General features: G+C 51.5%; 1 long non-coding RNA gene across 1 annotated transcript; it reads right to left on the bottom strand.

The window, feature by feature from the left end:
- Positions 1–244: 244 nt before the first annotated feature.
- LOC143856911 (uncharacterized) lies at positions 245–1,292 on the bottom strand. Its single transcript, XR_013238428.1, has 3 exons — positions 1,038–1,292; positions 778–814; positions 245–494 (listed from the first exon to the last, which is right to left on the bottom strand). It is a non-coding gene; the product is annotated as an uncharacterized LOC143856911 (long non-coding RNA).
- Positions 1,293–11,603: the final 10,311 nt, after the last annotated feature.

Below are 11,603 nucleotides of genomic sequence, written 5' to 3'. Positions count from 1 at the left end.
GTGAATTTCAATTCCAAGTAACACCAACTGCAAAGCAATATATAAGTGATTGCTTGTGTCATTTTCTTCTGGTAAGAATTCAGTGTACCGATCATTGAACCATAGATAAACATATGTAACAATCCATAACAAAGTTACTTAAAGTCACTTTTTCTAATAGTATAAAGACGCGTAGACCACCAAAAGTAATAAAATTAGCATTGCAAAAATGCAGAGTCTTCAACTCACTTGCAATGTTCTTTTTCCTTGTTTTTTTTTGGCTCGAAATTATACCCGATGGGATACAACAAACTTTTCATCTGGCGTTAAATACAAAATCTAATAACATAATGTTCCAGCCAAAGAGATGAGTGTTTCACAAAGGAATAATCGGGAATAAAGTGTGTTTTACAATGTGGAGTTTGCATACCCTATGTTGATTTCAATTTCCATCTTGTTACCTATCAGCACCCCCATCTTGAAACACATCGAAATGGACTAATCAACAACAAAACCTGCAAAGGAGTGTTACAAAAGCAGATTACCAAGAGATTATCACCAATAAAAAAATGAAAAGAAGAAGAAGAAGAATATCTAGAATCACTAAGTTCTTCACGCAGAGTGGGATTTATATACCCTGACAATAAGGATCCCTGTACAGAGAGAGAGATTAGAAAACGCTCAACAACAAAGAGCTACTCTCCTTGTCATCCGGTGCAAAAACCCGTGAGTTTCTATATTTCTATCACACAATCTCGTTCTATAAAAAAAAAACCCTTAAAACACATAAAATCTTACTCGCTGTTATCGATTAAGATCTCTCTTCCTGCAAACTCTGCATAAAGAATAACCCACATCAAAAACACGATTTTCCATCAAGCGTTTGCCATAAGAAAGAAAAATCAAATTCAAACCAAAAGCCGAGCGTTTGCAAAATCAAACTCAAAAAATCATCCATGCATGCTAGGGAGCATAGTTTCAATTGTATAGAAAAGTGTTTCATAAAACTCAATCTCTTGCATTATTCAGAAAAATCATCTAAGGCACAGAAGCTTTACCTTAATTGGCAATCGATTTAGGCAATGTTGATTTGAGGAGTGAGACCAGAGGAATAGGAAGGGTTAGAGGGAGAACAGTTAGGAGGCTCGAAGCAAAGATCTGATGGGAAGATGGGGTCGACCAGAAAGAGGCATAGAGCCCGGCCTTGGGAAAAGGAAGGAAAGAGAGAGAGACTCACCTTTCAGATTTTCTGATGATCAGCCAGCACTGAAGAGATGCGATATTGCAGAGAGTCCGTAGAAGGAAAAACAGAGCCCTTTTAGGTAAAAAGACCCGAGATTAGATGTTGCTAAACTCTAATCACCGAGATTAGATATTTTGGGGTAGCGGGTTCACAATTTATGGGATACTAGTTGCACACCCGTGCGATGTACGGGGTGACAAATAAATACATTAAAAATAGATATGAAAATGGCTTTTACTTGAAAAAGAAAAAAAGTTAAGAGGCGGATGAAACCCAAAATCCCAATGATGTAAAAGTGCTCAAATTCAGAAATTCGGGGAATTTTTCAAATATCCGATTCATAATCTATATAATAAGCAATATGCGTTTGGTCCAAACAGTCTTCAATTAAATCAAAACTACATCAAATAACAGATTTCTCCATATAACATTAAACATAGAAAAGGGGAGTTACAAATACTGATAAGATGGAGTAAATCTTACCTTTACTATTTCTTCTTCGAAAAGTGGCTGATTAGCTTTCTTCTTGGGGAGGAAGAAGAGTTTAAGAGAGAACGTTTTGTTGGGTTTGTGAGAAGAGACCTGATTTTAGATTGGGAAAATTACATTTACACCCCCTCTAGTTTCTGACATATCCACTTCCACCCCTATAGTTTAAAACGTGACAAATACACCCCTGTAGTTTCAATTTGTTTAAGGTTTGCCCCCTCAGTTGAAGGTTCGTCCATAGATTGAAGGGTTAGGATGATTCGATGGAGCTGATTTTTTGGGCACACCCTATCTATGTCAGGACCCATCAAATGAACGCTTTGGATCATCCAAATAATGTGGGCCCATACCCGAATCCAAACACTACCAGAAAATCATCCAAATAATGTGGGCCCACATTGTTTGGATGATCCAAAGCGTTTATTTGATGGGTCCTGACATAGATAGGGTGTGCCCAAGAAATCAGCTCCATCGGATCATCCTAACCCTTCAATCTATGGACGAACCTTCAGCTGAGGGGGCCTACCTTAAACAAATTGAAACTAGAGGGGTGTATTTGTCACGTTTTAAACTATAGGGGTGGAAGTGGACGTGTCAGAAACTAAAGGGGGTGTAAATGTAATTTTCCCTTTTAGATTTAATAACTTGGAATGAGAAGGGAACATTCTGCATTTAAATTCCGCAACTTAGTTTTAGTTTTTATGCGTTTAGTGAAGGATTATGTTGAGATAGAAAAAAGTACTTTGAAAAGGATTCTATTTGCTATCTTTCTAAATCCGTAGTAAGTGGAATAATTAGGCAAAAAATCAGCCTGATATAGTATGATGAGGGCCCCATTGGCCATTGCTTTTGGGTTGCAAGTGCATGCACTGCCGTCACCCATTTCCGGACTGCTTCAAACTCCGGCCGTGCTCCTTCAGGCCAAACTTCAAGGCCAGGCCAGGGCGCCCGGAGGCTCCTGTCCGGCCACGATTTCTCCTAGCTGAATCTGAGTCCGGCCTGAGCTGCCCAGAGGCCTTAAGGCCGGCCAGACGCTGTCTTTACCTTCTCTTTGCTTCTTCTAGCCACTCTCATGGCTCGAAGAACCAGGGGGCAACTGATGGGGTCCGGACTCAGCACTGAGGGAATCCGGACTCAGCAGTGATGGGTCCGAACTCAGCATCCAATTGGCTGCTGGCACGTGGCCCTCACAAGGACCGTTGGAAGGCCAACACCTGTCCCTAACTAGGTGTGACACCTGGACCAATCAGGGACTTCCACCTGCCCTCCTTAGGTATGAGACCTGGTCCATACGGAGGCCACCACCTGTCTTGGACAGGTGGCTCAGAACTACCACCTGTCCTAGACAGGTGGCTCAGAATCACTATAAATAGCCTTCGCTTGTACTAAGGTGAGGGTCCTGAAATCTGAGAATCAAAACTCTAAGCTTTTGCTCTGACATTGCTCTGCACTCCTGCTCATACTGACTTGAGTGTCGAAGCGCCCGTCCGGAGTATCACTCCGGGTTGGTCCTCTGACCCTTTTCTTTCTTGTCTGTACCCTTGTGCAGCGCAGGACTCAACCAGCCCTTCAGTCGGGACTTGTTAGCTCGGACCATCCAGCCCTACCATAACCTGTTACCAATTTTAGGCATAACAGATTTGGCGCCATCCGTGGGACGGCCGCAACAAAAAGCTGTTCGACATCTTACTCAAGAAACAATGGTAGGACAGACCGGCAAGCGAGCACCTCCGACTTCTCGGGCTACCCGGGCTACGGCCTCCCGCGAAGGGCGAAGTGAGCGACTGGCCTCGCAGGTAGAGGTCGGGGCGGCCGTGGAGCGGACTTCGCCTCACTCGGACCGCTCAGACCCTACCCCGACCCCGAGGGAGATGCGAGCCCTTTTTCAAGAAATGACTGCTGTAGTTGCGCAGTTCAGGAACGCGGCCCCCGCACTCCAGCAACACCCAGTCGAGGTTTCTCGACCTGTTCAGAGGGGAGAGAGCTCCCGCAGAGAACGCGCGTCTCCACCCCGGGACCAGACTCGTCACTCCACAAGAAGAGACCATCGCTCGCGGGACAGGAACGTGCGCCCCGAGCCTCGTCAGCATCACCGGTCACGATCTCCCTCCGTGCAGAAGCGTGGCAGCAAGAGAGACCCCATGCACGGAGAGGGATCGCGGCACCGGCGAAGGAGTCCGCTCAGCCAGTCCGGTTCTGCAATGAGCCCATCAGCCATAAGGAGCAGACCTGCCCGTCAGGCCGAGCAGAGGGATGATCCAATGTTACTGAGGATCCAGAAGATCGACAGTAGAATCGAAGAGCTGGCCAGAGATCATGGCCGCCCTGCTTCGAGGATCTTCAGTAGCAATCCTCCTTTCACAGACAGAGTACTCGGTGCGGCAGTCCCCATGGGCTTCAAGATGCCGCAGATCCCGCAATACGATGGGACCACCGACCCCGTGGATCATCTGCAGACTTTCAGAACCACGATGCTTCTCCACGGGGCGTCGGACGGGTTCCTTTGCAGGGCACTCCCCACCACATTAACTGGAGCCGCGAGAGACTGGTACTCGCGGCTGAAGCCCAAGTCTGTGGACAATTTCAACGACTTCGAGGATGACCTGGCCCGACATTTCATGAGCAGTAGAAGACCTCGAAAGACAACAGCTTCACTGATGGCCCTGAGACAGGAAGACGGTGAGGCCTTAAAAGCGTTCGTTGGCCGGTTCAACAGGGAGGCCCTGCAGGTACCCAACCTGGATCCCTCCGCGGCAACGAATGCTCTTCTGGCAGGAGCCCGGTCAACTGACTTCAGAAGAGCAGTTGCCCGGCGCAATCCGCAGTCCCTGGCAGATCTGATGACCGGGGCGGAAGAGTACATTTTCGTCGAGGAAACTCTCGCCGCCCTGGATTCCGTCAGCAAGAGAAGACCCGAGGAGAAGAACCCTGCCAAGCAACGTAGGGACGATAGACCTCAGAGGAAGGAGAGCAGCCCGCCCCGGAAGGAAAGGAGCTCCCCCCGGCCCCGAAAGGAGAGGAGCCCCCCGACGAGGGAGCGCTACACCCCGCTCACCGCATCCAGGGCTCAAATCTTGGCAGCCATTCGGAAGGAAGACTTCATCCGATGGCCGAAGAAGCAGACATCGGAGGCGGGCACGCAAGATATGTCCAGGTATTGCCGATTCCATAAGAGTCACGGCCATGACACCAATGCATGCATTCATCTCAAGGAGGAGATCGAGCAGCTGATAAGCAGAGGGTACCTCGGAAGGTACTTAAAAAATAATGACAACAGAAGGGAGCGCCAGGACAACCCGAGGCCCAGAGATAGAAGCCCCCGAGACACCCAACCTCTGGGCGACCGCATCCAAGCTCCTGCCCCGGCCATTCTCCCTCCTCAGGTACCTCAACCTCAACCTCAACCTCATGGTGTTATTGGTACCATTTCAGGAGGGCCGACCGCGGGAGGGACCTCTTCATCGGCCCGCAGGACTTATGCCCGGCAGGTCAACGCCGTCCATGCCTGCAGTAAGAAGGCCAAGCCGGAAAACGAGATATCCTTTTCAGAAGCAGATCTTGACGGCCTGATCCTCCCGCATGATGATGCCCTGGTCGTCACCATGCTAGTGGCGAACTGGGAAATGAAGAAGATCCTGGTCGACAATGGGAGCTCCGCCGACATCCTCTACTACCACGCCTTCGAGCAGATGCTGATCGGAACTGACCGTCTGAAGCCGGCCAACTCTGATCTGTTCGGGTTCTCAGGAGAAGTTGTCAAGGTTGAAGGGCAGATTGAGCTTCCAGTTCTTATCGGGGAGCCGCCCTGCCAGTCCTTCGCCATGGTGACATTCCTGGTGGTGAAGGCCAAGTCAGCCTATAATGCCATTCTAGGACGCCCTGGCCAGAACCTCCTCCGAGCTATTCCCTCCGCTTATCATCAGAATATGAAGTTCACTACGCCAGGAGGCGTAGGTGAAGTCAGAGGGGATCAGCCCCAATCAAGACGGTGCTATGCGGCGGCGCTGAGAGGGAAGAATGCGTCTGAGTCTTTGCCAATCGAGCTGTATGATCTGAGAGACGAAGCGCAGATCACAGTCAACGAGCCCGCAGAGGACCTCATCTCTATTCAATTGAACAACGATGACGAACAGAGGGTTGTCCAGATCGGCTCTGCCCTGCCAGAGGCCGCGCAGCAGGATCTCGCTCAGTTCCTCAGAGCCAATGCAGATGTCTTTGCCTGGACTCCTTCAGACATGCCCGGCATCGACCCGTCGATTAGCACCCATGAGCTCGGTGTCGATCAGACCTGCAAGCCCGTGAAGCAGAAGCGGAGACACTTTGCACCTGAGAGGCGGAGAGCCATTAGAGAAGAGGTGGAGAGGCTTTTGAAGGCCGATTTCGTCCGCGAGATCCAGTACCCGGACTGGCTCGCGAATGTGGTGATGGTAAAAAAGTCCAATGGGAAGTGGAGGACCTGTATAGACTTCACAGACCTGAATAAGGCCTGCCCAAAGGACAGCTACCCACTCCCAAAAATAGATCAGCTCATTGACGCTACTGCAGGTCACGAGCTGCTCAGTTTCATGGATGCTTTCTCAGGATACAATAAGATCAGAATGTACGAGTCAGACATCCCGAAGACATCGTTCGTTACTGACCAGGGGACCTATTGCTATCGGGTGATGCCTTTCGGACTGAAGAATGCAGGAGCCACTTACCAGCGGCTCGTCAACAAGCTTTTCAGAAATCAGATCGGTCGGAACATGAAGGTCTACGTTGATGATATGCTAGTGAAGAGCAGAAGTGCTTCCAACCACGTCTCCGACCTCAAAGAGGCCTTCAAAGTCTTGAGGGAACACAACATGAAGCTTAATCCGACTAAGTGTACGTTTGGCGTCGGGGCAGGCAAATTCCTGGGCTTCATGGTAAGCCAGAGAGGAATAGAGGCAAATCCAGAGAAGATCAAGGCAGTAATGGAGCTGACTCCTCCCAATACTATCAGAGAAGTGCAGCGGCTGACCGGGCTGGTGGCAGCCCTGGGGCGGTTTATTTCTAAATCCGCCGAAAGATGCCTCCCGTTCTTCAACGCGGTCAAAGGTATAAAAACCGCGCCCTGGACTCCGGAATGTCAAGCAGCGTTCGAGGAGCTGAAGCAGTACTTATCCTCTCCCCCTTTGTTGTCCATGCCGGAGCCAGGAGAAGAGCTGATTCTGTATCTCTCAGCGGGACCCTTGGCAGTTGCAGCAGTACTGATCAGAGAAGAGTCTAACCAGCAAAAGCCGATCTACTATGTCAGCAAGGTCCTCCACGATGCAGAGACCAGATATCAGCGAGTAGAGAAGCTCGTGTACGCCCTCATTATGGCGGCCAGGAAGCTAAGGCCGTACTTCCAGGCGCACACGATCAGGGTCTTGACAGGACAGCCCCTCAGACAGATCCTCCACCGGCCAGACACTTCAGGCCGACTTGTCAAGTGGGCCGTGGAGCTCAGCGAGTTTGATATCAAGTATCTGCCCAGGCCGGCGATCAAAGCTCAGATTCTCGCAGACTTCATAGCTGAGTGCACAGTTCCGGACCCAGACCCCGGGCTGGTAGCAGTTCCTTCTCCAGAAGCAGAGCTGGCTGTACCGGAGCCGCGAATCGTTTCCAGAGCAGCACCGCCCTCCGGGACTGAGTCCGTCATCGCGCATCCAGATTTGGGAGAGCCGCTCTGGGAAGTGTATGTGAACGGGTCATCGAACAAGACAGGGTGTGGTGCAGGACTAGTTCTCACTGGACCAGAGGACTTCGTCCTGAATTATGCCCTGAGGTTTGGTTTCCGTGCGTCCAACAATGAAGCAGAATACGAAGCGCTCATAGCCGGGATGAATCTCGCTGTGCAGACCCGTGCTCAGAGGTTGAAGGCGTACTGCGATTCACAGCTGGTCGTCTGTCAGATCCAGGGGGTATATGAAGCCCGTGAAGAGCGGATGATCAAGTACTTGGGAAGGGTTCGCAGTCTGGCTGACAAGTTCAAGAGCTTCGAGGTCGTCAGAGTCCCCCGAACAGAGAATGTAAAGGCGGATGTGCTATCGAAGCTTGCAGCATCAGGTTACACCGCCCTCAGAGAAATCCGCATGGAGTTTCTGAAGAGGTCCAGTATCGATCGCCAGTCCGCCGTAGTGATGCAGATCGACGATGAGCCGTGCTGGATGGATGAGATAATCAGGTATCTGCGCAGCGGAGAGCTCCCGGGAGAGAGAAAGGAGGCCCGTAAGGTCATGCAGCGGGCAGCAAGGTTTTCACTGGATGGCGAGACTCTGTACAAGAGGTCGTATACCCTCCCGTATCTAAAGTGTCTCTGCCCCAGTGATGCCTTGTTAGCCCTGCAGGAAACCCATGAAGGAATCTGCGGAGAGCACCTCGGGGGCAAGGCCCTCGCCATTAAAGTCCTCCTGAGAGGTCTGTACTGGCCTACATTGAGGAAGGACGCTCTGAGCCTTGTGAAAAAGTGTGAGAAGTGCCAGAAGTTCTCTCCGGCCGTCCACCAGCCCCCCGTTCCGATGGCCCCGATCATCAGTCCTCTTCCTTTCGCAGTATGGGGAATGGATATTCTGGGCCCCTTCCCGCCAGCCTCGGGAGGCCGTGAGTTCGTCGTTGTCACCATCGATTATTTCACCAAATGGGTAGAAGCAGAGCCTCTAGCCAAGATCACAGAGCAGAATGTACAGAACTTCTTCTGGAAATCAGTAGTGTGCAGGTTCGGAATCCCCCGGGTCCTCATAACGGACAATGGCAAGCAGTTCGACTCAAGGAACTTCCGAAAGTTTTGTTCCGACCTGCAGATAGAGCAGAGGTTCACATCTGTGGCACATCCTCAGACGAATGGGCAGACAGAGGTGACGAACAGGACCCTCTTGCAGGGGATAAAGAAGAGACTGGATGGCAAGGCCGGGCGTTGGGCAGACGAACTGTATCATGTGCTCTGGGCGTATCGGACTACTCCGCGCACGGCTACAGGCGAGTCACCCTTCAATCTCTCCTTCGGAACAGAAGCAGTGATCCCGGTTGACATCGGCGTCCCCTCCCCAAGGATCGTCCATTTTAGCGAGCAGCTCAACGGGGACGGACTCCGTGCCAACCTTGACTTGCTTGAAGAAGTCCGTGAGGAATCTCAGATCAGGGCTGCGGCCTATAAGCAGAAAGTGTCCAGATATCATGACGTCAAGATCCGACCAAGAGAATTCCGTGCCGGCCACCTAGTCCTGAGGAAGGCCTCCGTTTCCCAGCCAAGAAGAGTAGGCAAGCTCTCTCCGACCTGGGAAGGGCCGTACCGAGTCAAAGAAGTCATCCGCCCAGGAAGCTATCGGCTAGAGTCCCTTGACGAACAGATGCTACCGCACGCCTGGAATTCTAGGAATCTTCGGATCTACTATCAGTGATTTTGTTTGCCTTCGTAGACTTGTAAAGAACTGCTGTAATTATCCAAGTTCCGGAATGAATAAAATAAGTTTCCCGAACAAGTGTCCCTCTTTGAGTCACTTATATAAACACCAACATACAGCGCTGGACCACTCCGGCTCATCCTAGTGGCTTGGAGATCAGTTCCAGCCGAGGACGCCCGCAGTGGAAACCACCTTCAAATATTTTCTAAGTGTTTGCGTACCAAGCTCCCAGCTCGGTTCTCGCAGACTTAGGACGAGCAGTAGTGGTGCACTCCGGCTCATCCTAGTGGCTTGGAGATCAGTTCCAGCCGAGGACGCCCGCAGTGGAAACCACCTTCAAATATTTTCTAAGTGTTTACGTACCAAGCTCCCAGCTTGGTTCTCGCAGACTTAGGACGAGCAGTAGTGGTGCACTCCGGCTCATCCTAGTGGCTTGGAGATCAGTTCCAGCCGAGGACGCCCGCAGTGGAAACCACCTTCAAATATTTTCTAAGTGTTTGCGTACCAAGCTCCCAGCTCGGTTCTCGCAGACTTAGGACGAGCAGTAGTGGTGCACTCCGGCTCATCCTAGTGGCTTGGAGATCAGTTCCAGCCGAGGACGCCCGCAGTGGAAACCACCTTCAAATATTTTCTAAGTGTTTGCGTACCAAGCTCCCAGCTCGGTTCTCGCAGACTTAGGACGAGCAGTAGTGGTGCACTCCGGCTCATCCTAGTGGCTTGGAGATCAGTTCCAGCCGAGGACGCCCGCAGTGGAAACCACCTTCAAATATTTTCTAAGTGTTTGCGTACCAAGCTCCCAGCTCGGTTCTCGCAGACTTAGGACGAGCAGTAGTGGTGCACTCCGGCTTATCCTAGTGGCTTGGAGATCAGTTCCAGCCGAGGACGCCCGTAGTTGAAACCACTTCCAAAGAATCTAAGTGTTTGCATATTTAGCTCCCAGCTCGGTGCTTGCAGACCTTCTCGGTCGTCGAAGTGGGGTTGAAGTGGTTCACTCCGGCTCGTTGTAAATGGCTCACAGACCCTCTCGGTCAACGACGGACAACCACTCCGGCTCGACAGAAAGAGAAGAAAGCAGCACAGAAATTATGTGTACAAAAAACAAGAATGCCGTACAGACAGTTGAACAAAAGTGTATTTGTATTCATAGTATTCATATTACAAAATTGCTCTCTTCGCCGAGCTGGCTTACAAAGAATGGGCCTTACGAACTGTGCAAAAAACATGCCACCAAAAAGAAAGATAAGAGCAAGAGGGCTGCTACTCAGGCCTCCTCGTCGGCCACTCCCTCGATGACAACCTCTGTGGGAGTGAGGGTTGCAAGCTCGCCGACCTCAGCAGAGGAGACTGCGGCCACAGTCACCTCCGCATCCATCTCAACAGGCCGGGAGGAGTCCGGTTCGTCTTCCTCTTCGTCATCCTCCCCCTCCGGAGGTGCATACGGAACGGTCAGTCCGTCCAGGGAAACGCCGGGGTGAAGCCTCTTCACCTGCTCGGAGCAGAGAAGGAAACCTGCCCTATAGGCCTGGAGGCCCAAGTCGAAGTGCTGAACCTCCTTCCTCTCCTCGGTCTCCTTCACGGCCTTCTCCACGGCCGCCTTCTCCTTCTTTCCGGCCCTCTCCGCCGAACTTAGGAGATCCTGCACGGCCTGGTTCTTGACCCTCTGCAGTTTGTCCTGTAAGCTGTTGAGTTCGGCTTCTTTGATCTGGACGGCTTCGGTAAGCTCGCTGTTCTCTTTCTGGAGCTGGGCCTTCTCGGACTCGATCCTTGTGATCGTCTCAAAGAAGAGATATCGTTTCTTAGCCATGTCCCTCGAGTAGACTTGGAGTTGATAGAGGGCGGAGCTGATTGCCGCTTCGCAGGTCTCCGGCACCTCTTTCTCGACTTCTAACCGGTCGCGTGGGAGGACGCCCTTGTACATCAATTCCGTGGCCACCCGGGTATCCCCCAGGCCGATGTCCGTTTTCTGCACGGCCCAGTTCGGGCGGAAGACGTTGTCGCCTCCAACCGTCGTGGCGGCAGCGATGCCCCGAACTGCCCCGCCGTGTTGCGGCCCTGTCGTCCCTCCAGACTTGGAGCTCTGACCCGTGGTATCTGCCCGGCTCGATAGGGCAAGCTTATGCGTCGCCCGGCTGCTTTTCAGAGGCTTAGCCAGTGCGACCATCGGCGGAGTCGACTCCGGCACCTTCCTCTTCTTGCCCTTGGCTTGGGGCTGCTCCTGCGCTGGGGACGCTTGGGAGGTCTGCTTGATTCTGTCCAACAGGGACATCTGCTTCACCATTTCTGCGAGAGAGAACGGAACGCAGTCAGAACTATGAAAAATTGAAGAACAGTTCAGGAAAATAAAATGCTGGCCTAAAGAGTCTACATACGTGCCGGCGTCGCACGACTGACCCCGAGAGCTACCAGCTCGGCCTCCTCTTCGAACTCTGAGCAGTGTATTTGACCTCGCTTGAGCTCTTCTTTGATCAGAGCGAAGGTCATATGGT

Source organism: Tasmannia lanceolata, unplaced genomic scaffold, assembly GCF_043159265.1.
Source record: "Tasmannia lanceolata isolate RefF3 unplaced genomic scaffold, GAP_Taslan_0.1 ptg000024l, whole genome shotgun sequence".
Classification (NCBI taxonomy): Eukaryota; Viridiplantae; Streptophyta; class Magnoliopsida; order Canellales; family Winteraceae; genus Tasmannia; species Tasmannia lanceolata.
The sequence above is the reverse complement of the archived record's forward strand: the minus strand, read 5'-3'. Positions and strand labels throughout refer to the sequence as shown.